Here is a 15,758-nt window from a genome sequence, read left to right on the forward strand (position 1 = left end):
AAGTTGTCTGCTATGCAGTCCAGGAACTTATTGGATAGTCTGTGCCCCGCGGTGTTATTTTCCCAACATATATCTGGATAGTTAAAGTCCCCCATCACCACCAAATCTTGGGCTTTGGATGATTTTGTTAGTTGTTTGAAAAAAGCCTCATCCACCTCTTCCACCTGATTAGGTGGCCTATAATAGACTCCCAGCACGACATCACCCGTGTTTTTTTTACCCCTTTTAGCCTAACCCAGAGACTCTCCACACTTCCGTCTCCTATGTCCATCTCCACTTCAGTCCAAGTGTGTACATTTTTAATATATAAGGCAACACCTCCTCCCTTTTTCCCCTGTCTATCCTTCCTGAGCAAACTATACCCATCCACACCAACATTCCAGTCGTGTGTATTATCCCACCAAGTTTCAGTAATGCCAATAATGTCATAGTTGTATTTATTTATTAGCACTTCCAGTTCCTCCTGCTTATTACCCATACTTCTTGCATTTGTATATAGGCATCTAAGATACTGGTTTACCATAGTATATATTGCACTACATATACTTAGACTGAGAAATACCAGGGATATGATGATAAATTTAGCTACTATTTGCATTTTACAGAGGACGAAACTGAGCCACAGAAAGACTAAGTGATTTTTTTTTAACCAGAACTATGCAGTGAGTCCTAGGTAAATTCAGGATTAAAAATAATGAGTTCCTAGATCTCAGTCCTATGTCCTGTCTATGACTCTACACTGCCACAATCAGACATCAGAAATCTATTTTTCTAAGATTTTAGTAATTTTGTTTAAATGAATTATTTTATTTCTTAACTATTATATATTTTCTCCAAATTTGATTAACAATTTTCACTAAAAAGAAATATAGGTCAATAGATTAGTAAGTGAAAGGAATTTAAAAGACAAGTGTTTGCCAAGGGATGAGTGGTAAGGCACTCTTTTGTAAGAAGAAAGTGATAGTAACTTGAATGTTATCCATCACAAATTGTGAGTTTTGATCATGTTTCTTTCTTTGGGGGGAAAACAGCTGTTCTCCCATTTCATCATAATTTTGTGAACAACTTTAGCTGAAGCTCCATAAACAATATTTTGTGCTTTAAAGTTGTGTTGTATTGATTTACTCCATTTATGTAGCACCACCTTATAGTCAGAAACAGAGTTTGTCAGGTATTATTTTTGCCCCCATCCCATGAGTTCACTCTTATCACATCTGGCCACATCCAAACACTAAGTAAGTAATGGTACTGAAAATTTTCTGTGCCTTTATTGTGTAGATGGCTTTTCTTCCCTACCGAGCTTCTTGTCTCTAAGGTCCCCAATTCAGAAAAGCACTTAAGCATGTCTTAAATCCCACTGACTTCACTGAAACTTAAACACATACTGAAGTGCCTTCCTGCGTCAAGGCCTAAATAACTACAGTCTCGCAACTTTTTCTGCAATTGTAAATGTCAGCCTCCTCCAAGTTAAACATGAATACAACTCTGGTTCAGCAGTCAGAGGTTGCCCTGGCATTTTCCCAATAACCTATGTGCATTACGTCCAAGAACTCCACCTTCCTAGCATTGGTGGCCCCAATTTGCTTCCAGGCACATATCTCCATCACTGCAGCAAGAAACACTGCTGACATAAGCCACAGGGTCAGCACAGATTCACAGAAGTTATAAAATGACAAGCATTATTTAGTTACATCTCAATTACTATTGGGAAATTCAACAGACATTCCGAGATGAGGGCAGTGGTGCTCACTCCTTAATTCAGGTATTTATATCCACCCTGAGAGACTGAAATGTAGGATTGCACAAGAACTCCAGAGGGACATTGACTCCTCCCCTCCCCTCCCCACCCCTCAAAAAAATAAAATGTTTCTAAGTAGTTCGATAAATCTCTTAACACATTCTGATTAGTGAGGTCCTAGGATGGTATTTTAATATTGTGCCTACTTTCATGTTAAAATTGTTTCAGACATACATGCAAATAAGAAATGTAATAAATCAATAAATACTTACAAATACACAAGAAAATCAGCCCCAGCACCCAGAAATCACTGGTAAGTTGCTTTTGAATTCATGAAACTGACCTGAAAAATGTAGAAAAAAAAAAGTTAAAGCAAAGAAAAACTATCAAAATTGACACATTTAACTTTTTTTTTTATTATAGGAGAGAGGCATTTTCTAACTATGAACTAAACAAAATTGCTGTTGTCACCATTTCAACCGAATAATTTATACAGAATTTGTTTCCAGGAAGCCAATACCATGACAAACAATTATTTCATTGTTCTACATCTTACACCATAGCAACCCAGTCCATTATGGCTTGTAAGAGTTGTCAGAAATAACAGGCATGGTTATCTTTTTAAGAGGGAAAACAACAAATAGATTTTTTAAAGGGTTATGGGAACACACATCACTTTAGAAAAATCTGTTAGTAATAGTGTTTTGTAGCTTAACTGTTTTAATATAATATCTTTTTTTGGTATTCTAAATTGGAATACATTTAAGGTAACAGTCATACAACAAGAATGTTTTTGTTCTACCTAAGGTCTAGATCCCATTTAGAAGCTTAGCGTTGGTACAATGCATTCAGTATAAGGCATGATTCAATCCAACATTCTTTTTCCGCCATACCCCTCAGTTCTGGCTGGAAAGGTAACAGATGCAACTCAAACCCACAGAGCTTGCCTTATAAAATTCTTTAACTAGCACAATGACTCACTTTATGCCTCTAAATATCCATGGTTTCCTCTCTCCAGAACCCCCATGCATTAGAAGGTAGTTCGGCAGTTTATTTTTATTGTTTGGTCTACATACAGCACATATTTAGTTCTTGTGAAAACAAAGAAACTTTGTTTCAAAGCCCTTGTTTTCTTTCCAAAAATGCAGGAGATGGATATGGGTAACATTAAACTGAAAATAATAATGGGCCTGGGCTACTAGTTTAGGTCAAAATCTTTTTTTGTTCCTTGGGAACTATCTGATTAATTTGCAGTTCATAAAATAGAGGGTGTAAGTTTAGTGTAAAAAACATGTAAGTATATTGAAGATGAAATCATCCGTTTTGTTACCCTCCAGTAATGTGTAAGTAACACCTTCCCACCACATTTCTGGACCCTCAAGTGCACATTGCACAATATTGCACACTGCCTACAGATAAGGAGAGAATACCAAACTTATCTTGATGTAGAATATCTTCCTTATCCCATCCACTCACCCTGAACTGCATGTTATTCATTCCAGTAAAGCCCTCCCCCACCCCAAAAGTACACATCTAATTGTGTCTTCTCTCCTGTAATGCCAATACAGAGTCAACAAATCTCATTTGCCATATCATTGCAGTGTTATTATATATGTTAAAAGCAAGTCTGAATCTCATTATCTGTTGATTTATGCCATTAGTGTGCTTTGGAGCCACCAATTAAACAAGGACAGTGGTTCGTAAGGTCACAGTTCATTAATCTGAAAGAGTATAAATACACTTTAATGCACACCACCTCATAGAGAGAGTTTAGGAACAAAGCACCATCACTTTATGGTGGACAAGCAATTAGGATGAAGGTTAAACACACAAAACTTGAAAATTAGCCTTAAAGTTCAGCTAAAATTAAAACTATAGAAAAAAATTTAGCCTGGAAATATGCATGTAAAAACATTAATGTTTATAACAATGCAAGTAAGTGAGAGACAGAACAGGGCTAACTGTGTCCAGTGATCCTGAGCAAATTAAAGCCTGTTGTTGTTCAGATAACACCTCAAAACTGGCAATCAGCTGCAGGCTGCACCATTATGCAGCTAGTCAGGCTGAAAAAAAAATAAAATAAACAGCCCAATCTATTCAAAATGGTTTCATCTTAGCTAGGTTGTTATATTTCGTACATCATACAAAATAATAAAAAAAAATGATTTTTCCCTTACTAAATTAACCAAGGAAATGTGAGGGTAAAATAGTGCATCCCATATAATACATTCAAAGTAAATCAACTAAATGTGCAGTAATGTAGCAGCAGTCTACCAGTACAACCAGACTATAAGTAACAATAGTGAAAACACTCCAGACTATGGAACACTTATTTACAGTGCAAATTCAAAACATAAAGTACCTTGACTTTAAATGAAGGAAAATTAGAGACAGTTACTAAAATCATGACTCATTTTACCATGCATAGTTATTAGATCAAAAGAAAAACAATATTGCAAATACAAAACTCATCTCATGACTTAATTAACTGAAGTGGTTTCAAGACTTTTTCTTTTTGTATCTGTAGTGAAATGCTTTACCAGTAAGCATTGCCCCTTATTCTTTTCCTACTTGGTTTTTCCAATCAAAAAACTAAAGATGCAGCTGTGAAAGGGAAACAATCTTTCCCCATCATCAGAAAGTTAACATCACAAATATTAAACCCATGTTGAATATATTTTTTAAAACATGCATTTATTTTTATTGATTAGATAAAGTAGTATAGACTTGACAAGGTAACCCACTGTTCCATGTGTAATATGCACTCCGCTCTGTAGCTCATCCATAGAGGACATAAGTCTGCCACTGCTGCCTCATACCAGACAAGATATTTGTGTTTCAGCTCTAGAGGTCTCTGGTTCAAGCCCAGGTGATGACTGAAATGAATGGTCATTGCATAAACACAAGAATAAAGTTCCTCTTCAGTGAAGCATTCCCATTGATTTTTATGGTACTACTCCTATTAGTAACTTAATTGAAATGTGTGTTTGTAGTCAGAATGCTGTACAAACTGATGTCTGAGCTTATTCTTAGACAGCTTTTCGGAAAGCTGCTAGCATATTTACTGAAGATTAGCTTGTTCTTTTTTTTTTCCCCCTAAGGGACAGAAGTGAAGCTTTAAAAAAAAACCAAAAAAAAAAACCAACCCTGCGCTCAGATTCAGGCACGTTTCAAAAAGTGCTCCATATTTAAAGCCCATTGCTCCCCAAACCAATCAAATAAATTATAAAGTTCTTCTGTTGACTCTTTTATCCCACCCCTTAATTATAAACACCACAGTGAAAGGACCTTGCACCATACCAATCAATTCCAGAATCATGGCATTGTAATGCCCCAACCAGCAGCAATCACCATGCAATGGGGGGGCATGGCTAGCATGCAGGGAAAGGAGAAAGCAGACAATGCAATGCAGTAGAACTGTACAGAGCTTAGATCCACCTGCCACAACCACAGCACACTCGCTAGTACAACACATTTTGAGAGCACCCTGTGAACTGCGAACATATTGGGAGAGGGAATAAAAACAGTTCAAACACGCTACAGTTAAAACATCAGGAAATGTGAAGAACAAAAAATTAAAGCTGGGATTTTCAAAAGGGAGGTGAGGTGGCCAACTCTCATTGAAAGTCAATGGGAACTGGGTACATAACTTCTCTTAGTCCCCTTGGATAATCCTAGCCTAAGAAGCCTGCCGAAGTGGCATCTTTTAAATATGAGGGATTACAAAAGGGCAAATGGCAATCAGATAAAAGTTGTCCTTGAAAAGGATAAGGGTACGATTACACAGCCCACAGCAGTAAGCCTCTCGGCGCAGGTCAATAGACTCGGGCTTCCAGGGCTTGCACTAGCACTCTAAAAACAGCTGTGCACACGGCATTCTGAAGTTGCAGCTGGGGCTGAGGCTTGAGCTCTGAAGCCTGGGAAGGTGGGTGGCCTTCAGAGCCTGAGCCACAACTTAAAAGCGCTGTCCACACAGCTCTTTTTAGCGCACTAGCACAAGCCCCACAAACCCAAGTCTTTCGACCCAGGTTGGGAGGCTCACTGCTGCAGGCTGTGTGGATATATCCTACGGGTCTAGGTGTCAGGAGGGATGTACAGAATTCCAGACTAACAAAAAGGAAAACACCAAAATTCAGTGGGCCTGGTTTGAAGGAAAGTTTATTATTTCTCCAGTAGATACATAAATTTATATATTTATAGGATGAAATCCTAGCACCATTCTTATCAATGAGAGTTTTGCCACTGGTTTAAGTTGGGCTGAGATTGTATATAGAGACTGTATATACAAAGACTACTAGGACAAATTATACCCTCAAAGGCATAAGCACATCTCCACTGACTTCAATTAAAGCGATGCATATACAACCAAGAATTTCCAGGAAACTTTCTGAGAAATTTGCTTTACAAATGTCAGGCTTTATTTGCAAAACCATACTCCTGCAAATAAAACCATGGACATAAGAAAAACTATTTTCATGAGTAAAAGTTTGCAGGATCAAGCCCACAATACTTAAAGTATCACTATAAATATCAGCAAACAAAGAAACTTCTAACAAAAACAGGATTTTTTTTTGTAAGTGAACCCTCTTCCTCTTCAATAGCTTAAGTAATTCCAAGTAGAAAATAGCTTGTATTAACATATGATTTCACCACATTTCTCTACAGAAAGCTGAGAGTGTATTCATTTAATAAAAGCTTTCAATAATAATAAAGGACCGTGGTCATTCTAAGATAACCAGATTCTACAGGGAGTGTGAATTTTCTGCAGACAACCATCAGTCAGCACCAAAGAAGCTTGCATGTAAAAAATGGAAGCAGTTATTTAGAAGAAAGCATGGTATCGTTACGTCATTTAAGAATGTGACTTATCATTGTGGGCTGCTGGGACCAAACTATGTACCATTCAACAACTGTTAAAAACCTATTTTCAGAATTACAGCAAGATAAGAGATGAGAAAAAGGTATAATACAGACATTGAAGGTATACATTTAGGGCCAGATTCACATAATTTCACACTTTGTATGTGCAAAATTGCACAATTAAAACAGTAATGACATATGCAAGGCCATAATCACGATAACAAAAATGAAGGGAGCACTAAGTTGACTGTGTTAAGCTCCTCTGAGTTGGAGTTCTGTTACATCTACCATGTCTCTTTAGATTTTTACTTATTTGAGGTAAAAGGCAGAGTTTCCACACGAGTCAGTGAAGGATGCTTTATTTACGCTTTATTTACACTAGAGACCTAGCTGCACCATTAAGGTCTCCCATGTAGCTGCTCTCTCCCGTTGTCATAAACTACTCTCAACAAGAAGTAGTAGCTATGTCAGCAGGAGAGCATCTCCCGCCAACATAGTGCTGTCCACACCGGCGCTTCTGTCAGTGTAACTTATGCTGGTCAGAGGGGCGGTTTTTATACACCCCTGAGCGACATAACATTTACCAACAAAAGTGCTAGTGTAGACATAGCCTAAGGTATCGACAATGCTTCCCAGACTGTCTGGAAGTGACATTAAACAGAGTTACGTTGTTATTCATAGGACGCTTCCCTACACATAATATGAGGGAAATTCTGTTACCTTCTCTCTTTGTAATCTTTTACCTGGCTTATATTCTGCTACCACCACAGGAAAAGTAGTTTAGTCTGAAGCCTGGTCTACACTAGGAATTTACATCACTATAGCTCTGTTTCTTGGGGGCAGGGGGAGGGGGTGAAAAATCCATCTCCCTGAGAGAGAGAGCCACAGTGACCTAACCCCTGATGTAGGCAGCATTAAAATCGATGGAAGAATTCTTCCATCAACCTAGCTGCTGCGTCTCAGGGAGATGGGTTACCTGTGCCAATGGAAGAATTGCCCCCTCCCAATCAGCATAGCTAGCATCTAAACTGAAGCACTACAGCAGTGCAGCTGTAGCGTTTTAAGTGTAGAGAAGGCCTTAGCCTGCTTACATTTGGTAAACATAGCTGTGTGCACGTTGCAGCACTGGCAAAGTCTCAAACTATCCAGCCAAGCTCAGACTCATCCTACCCAGTGAATCTAAGCTCGGACGGCTCACCTGAGCTCCAGGGGTGCTGCAGCATTCAGCTATTTTTAGTGCACGTGCATGAGTGTGTAGGCTCACTCCCAGCAGCAGTGTAGATATACCCTTAGGGTTTGTCTACACCGTGACATTCAGGAAAGTTAGGGCAAAATTAACTAAAGGTGTGAAGTTAGTGCACATAAGTAAATACACATTAAAGTAGTAAAGTAGTCTTAGTTTGCTGTAGCTTAATCCAAGGTCCCACTTAAACCAATGGCAAAAATCCCAATGATATCAATGCAACCAGGATCTTACCCTCTAAATATATACCCGCATCTACTGGAGAAACAATAACAATTTTGCCTTCAAATTCAACAAGACATCCACACTGCGGTTTAACGTGCTTTATCTTATGCACATTAAACTTCACACCTTTAGCTAATTCATCTTATCTTTCCTGAGGGTCCCCCTGTAGACAAGCCATCAAAGGTACAGTTCCATCCATTACGGAAAAGTGTTGTTTACTTCATGACTTTCCCTTTTGAAATTCTCCTACTTCATTGCTGTCTAAATATCATCAGTTCAGCCTTCCAAAAGAATCCTCAACTTGATTTTTCTTCCTGATAACTGAAACTGTTACAAAATGATCTATCATAAGAATAGTCAGATCACACCACCTATTGTATCATAGTGTCACAACTCAGTACAAGGTGGAACAGATTACACATAAGGAGTTATAGGACAGAAAATTAGGGCTTGTCTACACGTGAAATGTGACAACAGTGCAGCTGCACTAGTGTAGTACATCAGCGTAGACACTCCCTACAGCAACAGGAGGGGTTCTCCCATTGGCATTGTTAACCCATCTCCCTAAGAGGCTGTTGCTAACTTGACAGAAGAATTAATTAATCTAATGCAGCCGACATGGGGATTAGGTCAGTTTAACTATGTTCCTCAGCACCTCACACAACATAGCTGGATCGACTTAACTTCTGAGCATAGACCTGGCCTTAGTGGGCTACAGACTGTTGTAATGAGACATAAAACCAGTGTCTCTACTGAGTCCACAATTGTTGTCAGATACGGAGTGATTCTTTTGTGAACAAAGTGTTTGGGTGACAATGTTTTTGGTTTTTTATCATTTTCCTGCGTGAATTCATTTAAGAGCATAGTGATTGTCTAGTTTGACCTACAAAATCATTGTTGGGGCATTTGATACATCAGATGAGGTATATCACATGTTTTGATAGGCAGGAATAGGAAGCATGGATCTTGATTAATCATTGCGGGATTCATCACTCTAGCAGTGGAGATATGGCTACAGGTTTTGCATCTGTTGTTGTGGCAGAGTCCGGTGCTGCTTTGAGTTGGTGTGTCCTGGTCTGTGGGAAGCTTGATTTTTATTATGAGCTTGGTGCGGTTAGGGAGTTATTTGACTGCTAGAAGAGAGGGTTCAGGAAAGATTTTTTCCAGGATGTGGTCCCCATCAAGTATGGGTTGTAAGAGTTTGATGATACTCCATATGGGCTCCCATACCCGCTCTTCTGGCCTTCAAATAACCTCCCAACTAGACAATCGCCACGCCCTCAAATGAACTCACATAGTAAAAATAAGAAGATCCTATCACCCATGGGCAAACACTTTTCAAAAAACAATCACTCCATATCTGACCTCTCAGTCCTTGTCCTCAAAGGAAACCTGGCACACCACCTTCAAAATGACCCTAGTAACGTAAATTCAGAACTCTGCTAGATACCAAAAATCAGTGACTCATTAGAGACGCTGGTTTTATGTTTCATTATGCAATCTGTAACCCACTTAGGCCATGTCCACTCTAGTGAGCTTATAGCGGCACAGCTGTACTGATGCAGCTGCGCTGCTGTAAGAGCACTTGTGTAGCTGTTCTGTGCCAACGAGAAAGATCTCTCCTGTTGACATAATAAAATCACCTCAATAAGCAGAGTTGCTATGTTGGCAGGAGAACCTCTCCCACAGGCCGGTGCAAGGAAGTTTCACGCCCTAGGTGAAACTTCCACCTTGCACGCCCCCCCAGCTAAACCCATCCCCCCCCATGGCAGCTAACTCAGCCCCTCACCAGGGGAGCCCCGCCGCAGCAGCTACCCCCCCCCACCACGACAGCTAACCCCTCTCCCCCCCGTCTCCCAATGGCAGCTAACCCGGCCTGGGGAGACTTCCCCCCTTCCCTTCCCCCGGCAGCTAACCCGGCCTGGGGAGACCTCCTGCGGAAACTAAGCCTGCCTGAGTAGTCCGCCCCAGCTCACCTTGGCTCCGCTTCCTCCACTGAGCATGTCGGCGCTGCTCTAATTCTCCTCCCTGCCCAGGCTTGCAGCAGTGATTGGAGGAGACTTACAGAGCTGGGCTGTGTGCTCAGCGGAGGAGGCAGAGAGGAGGTGAGCTGGGGCAGGGAGCAGTTCCCCTGTGCAACCCCCCCCCCCTCGTTATTGCAGGAAACCCTCTCTGCGCGCCCCCCCCCACCCAGCTCACCTCCACCTCCTCACCTGAGGGGGCTTTCAGGCGCCCCCAACCACTAGGTGCCCTAGGCGGCCACCTAGTTTGCCTAAATGGTTGCACCGGCCCTGCTCTCCCACCAACAGTGCTGTGCACACTAGCACTTATGCCAGCTAAACTTATGTTGCTCAGGGGGCTTGTTTATTCACACGCCTGAGCAACGAAAGTTATGAAAACATAGGCTGCAGTGTAAACATAGTCTCATAGTGGAGTAGGATGGTCCAGTGATTAGGACCTTAGCCTGTAACTCTGGAGACCTGGGCTCAGTTCCCAGTCTGCCACAGACCTCCTGCATGATCTTAGGAAATTACTTAGTACCTCAGATCCTCATCTGTAAAACAGGGATACTAGCACTTCTCTCCCTCGCAAGCAGTGTAGTGAGAATAAATACATTAAAGACTGAAGTGCTCAGATACTACAGTAATGGGGTTCATACGGGAACCTTAGATAGACAGTAGTTCTCCAAAACTTTAATTCTGCAAACGACTTCTTAGGAAAAGGATCCTCTGCCAGTCCCAGTGCACAGTTCTTAAAATATTTAATTCTACTAGCCAGGAAAGGCTGTATGGACCACTGATAGATCACTGGCTTATATTATATAATTGATATAGAGTATAATAACTCCGTATGGTCTCTTATGTAAATGCATATGCAGTTTTGAAAGCGTGTGTTATGTCCTCAGTAGAAAACTCATAAAGGTTTCTCTGCTGTTTGCCTGCCTACCTATAAAGCATCCAATCAGTTTAGGATCTAAGTGCTAGATACCAAATTAAGGATCGCTTACTATGCAATTTTATAACATATAGTCCTCAGAAGGATAATACAGGTACTAAAAGGAATTTTGATCAAAGGTTACTGTGCACTGCCCAATAACCAACTTAAAAATGTTAATATATCTGCCTTTTTAAAATAACTTTTAAAAACTCCAAATGGTCTTCATCCACACTGTAAATTAGGGACATATGAAATTTCACTTAAAAAAAAAGTAGATGCTTAAGCAAACAGAAAAAGCATCCAGAACTAGTAAATCTCTACAGTATTTCTTTGATTAACAATTCCACATCAATTTTTCTAGATGGGGAAAGTGTGTATGTTTTAAGAGAACACAGGGGCAATTAGTCCCAGAATGAGTTTTGTCAAATTATATCACAAATCCAGATTATGTGGCAAAATGATAAAGCCCTGAAAAACATGACGGATTATTTGAATTACACTTGATTTCAGCCAAACTGCCAAGAAGCAATGTGATTCATTATTTGAATATAAGCAAATTCTTTAATATAGTGATCTAGTAGGTTGTAATTCAGAGAGGTATGAAATGTATCTGGAAAGTTATTCTAGATTGTGATGATCTGTACTCCTGAATTCACCCCTGGCATACTAGTTGCATTTTATTTTTATTGTAAGCAATTCTGACATTTATGCCTCATTATGTGCATTCACTTAAAATCGCTCTCTTTGTAGTTAATAAACTTGTTGTATTGTTTTATCTAATTCAGTGTGTCTGAACTGAAGTGTCTGGGAAACTCTATTTGGGACAGCAGGAGTATGAGTATCATTTTTATTAATTAAACGATTAACTTTATATAAGCCTATATAGTCCAGGGAAGCCCTGGGCTGTACAAGATATCTGGGACTGGGAGCACGTTGGGATCATCCTCCAGTGTAATTCAAGAGTGAATGGCTGCAGCACTCACTCAAAGTAGCTGGGAATGACTAACACTTGGAGGCTCAGTGGGTGAGCCGAATGGAGTGGTGGCTACAGCAGCGAAGTAGTGAAACGGCACCCCAGCTTAGAGGGCAGGGGGACACAACTACTCATGAGTCTGGATTTTACCCTGGGCAGGTTACATAGATATTGCTGGTTTCAGAGAAGAAGCATTGTTCAGAGGATAGGGCATCAGAGACAGATCCTCAGAGGTCGAAAACTGCGTAGTTCCATTGAAGTCAATGGAACTACGATAGTTAGCACAAGCTGCAGATTTGCATTCTGGGGTCTACTCCTAGTGCTGCCCCTCATATGCTGTGTGAACTTAGGCAAGTCACTTCACCTCTCTGTGCCTCTGTTTCCCTTCCCACACTTAGGTCAACAGAGCCACAGCACTCCATGACTGCCATAGCTGTGCCAAACAAACCTCCAGCAGACACAGCTAGGTCAACAGAAGAACACTTCCATCAACCTAGCTAACATCGTCAGGGGAAATGGAGTTCCTACAACGACCCAAAAAACCCTTCCTTTGCGGTAGGAAATCGCCACACCACAGTGGCCTACCTCCGTCACCACAGCTGTGCCACTGTAGTGCCTATAGTGTACACATAGTCTTAGGCTGTTTTGTATATTTAGACTGTAAGCTGTTTGAGGCAGAAACTGACTCTTACTCTGAGGTTGTATAGTGCGAGCACAATGAGGTCTTGATCTTCAGTTGGGGCCTCTGGGTGCTACTGGAATATAAAACAGCAACACATACACCAATTGTGTTAGTTTAATAGCCTAATATATTTTTCTTGATAAATGGTATTAAAATCAATATACTGTTAAAGACTGTTTGACTCTTTTTGTCAATTTGAACCATATGTCAGGTTTTCTGCTATTTTATATTTAGAAGGATGTTTGAAATATGTTTGCTAAAGGCATGGCTTACTTTATTTTAAAAGAGAATGTACTCTTTCACCCAGTCATATTCTTATCAAACACAGATACATGGCAACCTGACAGTGAAGAGTATAAAATTTTACTCAAACCTGTCATTTAACATGCAGTTAAGTGTCTTTAATGAGCTTCATGAGATCTGAACTGGACAAAATTAAAACTCAATTATACAACAGATTGGAATCATATTGATTTGTCTGAACCTACTTCAAATCAACTTAATCTACCTTTAAAAGTAAATATTCCATGAAAATTCACTGCAGTACCACTTTCTGGATAACTTAACGTCCACTGTAACTGATCTCCTCTAAACATATAAAGGGCCTCAAGACGGGGGGAAGAATAAAAATTAAAAAAAATGTTTCAGCTACTAGATTTTTCTTGCTAGTTCATAGCTTCAAGAATGATACAGAGTCGTGGTCAGTAAAATAAAATGTGAGGGTTCCATTTATTGCATGCAAAAACTGAAGTTCAGAAGATATGCTGTGTTTTTGCCTAGTATGGAGAGGTTTATGGTACATTTTCACAAGGGTTTTTCACTTGTGCATGCAAAGATGTTACCCTGTTTAAAACGCAAGTGCAGATAATTACAACTGCAAAGTGGGGATATGCATACCCCCACGTAGAGGGTCTGAAAAAATTCCCTTTTAAGGCCAGAATAGTGCAGAATCTCCATGTCTCAGCTCTTCAGACCTCACAAACCAGACTCCTGGGGGAATTCTGTGTCACTGCGCAATGCAGAATTTTGCACAAATTAACATTGTGCGCGCAAAATTTCCTTTCCATCCACAGAAATGGGCTGCAATGCTGTTAGCTGCCACTAGGGGCCACTCAACCCAGCACAGCCCAGATCACACATAGAAGACACTGCAGGGAGGAGAGGGAGGAAGCTAGCAGGTTTCTGGCAGCTGGAGTTTCCAGCATATCCTGAAGGAAAGAGAGGGCAGAATGCAGGAAACTCCATGCAAGCCTGGGCGGAGCATCAGGCTATTTCTCCCTCTGGATCCCTGGGCTCTGGGGGTGGGGATGTCTGGGCAAGGGGGGGCGTGGCTGGGCTCTGGGTGGGGGAGGGGTTGTGGGTGTTTGGCGCCCCCAGCTGGCACAGGGTGGTGGGGGGAAAATGGGGCAGAGAAGCAGGAACTGGGTTGTCATAGGGGTTTCTTTAACTCTCTACTCCTGGGTGGATTTTTTTGTTTGTGTCTGTATTGTTACAGACATTGCTGACAGGTATTTTGAAATTAATTACCAAAATAACTGCAACTGGCATGATTATGTAGTCTTATTTTAACTAATAAAATTTGCAGAATTTTAAAATATTGTCTGCAGAATTTTTAATCTTTTGGCACAGAATGATCCCAGGAGTAAAACCAAAAATTAAAGATAGATGAAGCAGTTTGGATTTAAATAAAAATAAAAGACCTAAAGATTCACTCACACCTTGAGCCCAGATGAACCCAAGCAGATTGCAAGCCATGTCTGTGTTGCATTCTATCTCCAAGTCCATGTTTTTTATTTTTTGAAAAATCTGTTTCGGAAAGAATGTTATAAAAAAAATGCCATTTACTCTCACCAGTGCTGGATGTCATACCAGGAAATTGTGAAGATCCTCTGGTGCACAATGCCCAAAACTCTCTGAAGTTGAGATTTTCAAGGCCATCGTAGCAATTCAGTTATCATAAATTTTAATGAGAATCAGTATCCAAATCCTTTAAAATCTCAGCGTGCGTGGCTGCACTAGGGGTCTAACTTCAGAGAGTGCCTGAAGGACAAAATGCCTCTCCATGTCACCCCTTTACTTATATTTTGCTATGAGACACACAAATACAACTGGAGTCTCCAGTCTTAAAAAAAGGAAGAGACTACACATTCTAACTATCCATCTAGACTCTTGTTTATGAAATAGATTTCTCCTGGCTGATAGTACAGACCTAGAGAAGACGGCCTGTTTGTCCAAATTTTAATCATTCTTCAAACGCGCATAAGCTTTCTTGTGATAATCAGCTAAATAAAAACCTTTCATTTCAACAGCTCATCCACATGGAATCCAAACTACTACATATATCGTGAGTCTGAAAACACTGAAAACATGGTATACACAGATATCAGCAAGGACACTGCTCTTCATTCTGCCCTGTGGGCCATTGCTCTTGTGACCATCACCAGGAAGTCAAACCTGAAAACAAACCATTAAGCCAAGTTTCTGCTCTTATCCGTCTGCTGAAGGAAAAAAAATAATCTAGAGGAAAAACATGCAAATGAGTTTGCCAGACCCCCCAAAAGTAGAAACTTCTCAGCCCCATCTCCTCCTCAGCTAGTGGAGAATTGTGGTTTATGGGTATAAAATATAGTTACTGAAGGAGACAGTTGCACCTGAAAATGATATCAATCAGAGTGGGATCCACACTTTGGGGACTTATCCAAACAGAACCCCTGTTTCTGTAGAATTTCACCAATGCAATCCTATCAAAAGCATGTTTCTTCCTGGTGTTCATTAGCTAAGAATTCTGGTTTTCTAAATCTTCTCAGCCTTGGCCAGTGCAAGAAATTTTTGCAAACTGAGTTGATGCATGCTTGCCAGAGTTAGAATTCCTGGAAGACAATATTACCTGTCAAATAAGCACAACAAGGGCCTTCTCCCTAGCCTCAAACTATCCAAAACCACTTATGGACCCTCACGATTCAACAGGTTAAAATATTTAAATAGCTCATCAACAAGTGGCCATGAAGAAATGCTTTGAATGAGTCTGTGAAGACTGGCCACATATTCAAAGCGTGATTTTTGTAGTATTTTCTAAGAGCCCAATCCAGCAAAGTGTAGA

General features: G+C 40.4%; 1 protein-coding gene across 3 annotated transcripts in view; it reads right to left on the reverse strand.

The window, feature by feature from the left end:
• The window catches only part of SOX6 (SRY-box transcription factor 6), a 459,305-nt gene that overhangs the window by 391,275 nt on the left and 52,272 nt on the right, over positions 1 to 15,758 (reverse strand). For all 3 annotated transcript variants that reach the window (XM_030560472.1, XM_030560465.1, XM_030560471.1), the window contains exon 2: positions 2,011 to 2,081. The gene's annotated coding sequence lies outside the window, so the exon portion shown is untranslated. The remainder of the gene's footprint in view (positions 1 to 2,010; positions 2,082 to 15,758) is intronic.

The sequence above is a fragment of the Gopherus evgoodei genome, chromosome 4 (genome assembly GCF_007399415.2).
Source record: "Gopherus evgoodei ecotype Sinaloan lineage chromosome 4, rGopEvg1_v1.p, whole genome shotgun sequence".
NCBI classification, from domain to species: Eukaryota; Metazoa; Chordata; order Testudines; family Testudinidae; genus Gopherus; species Gopherus evgoodei.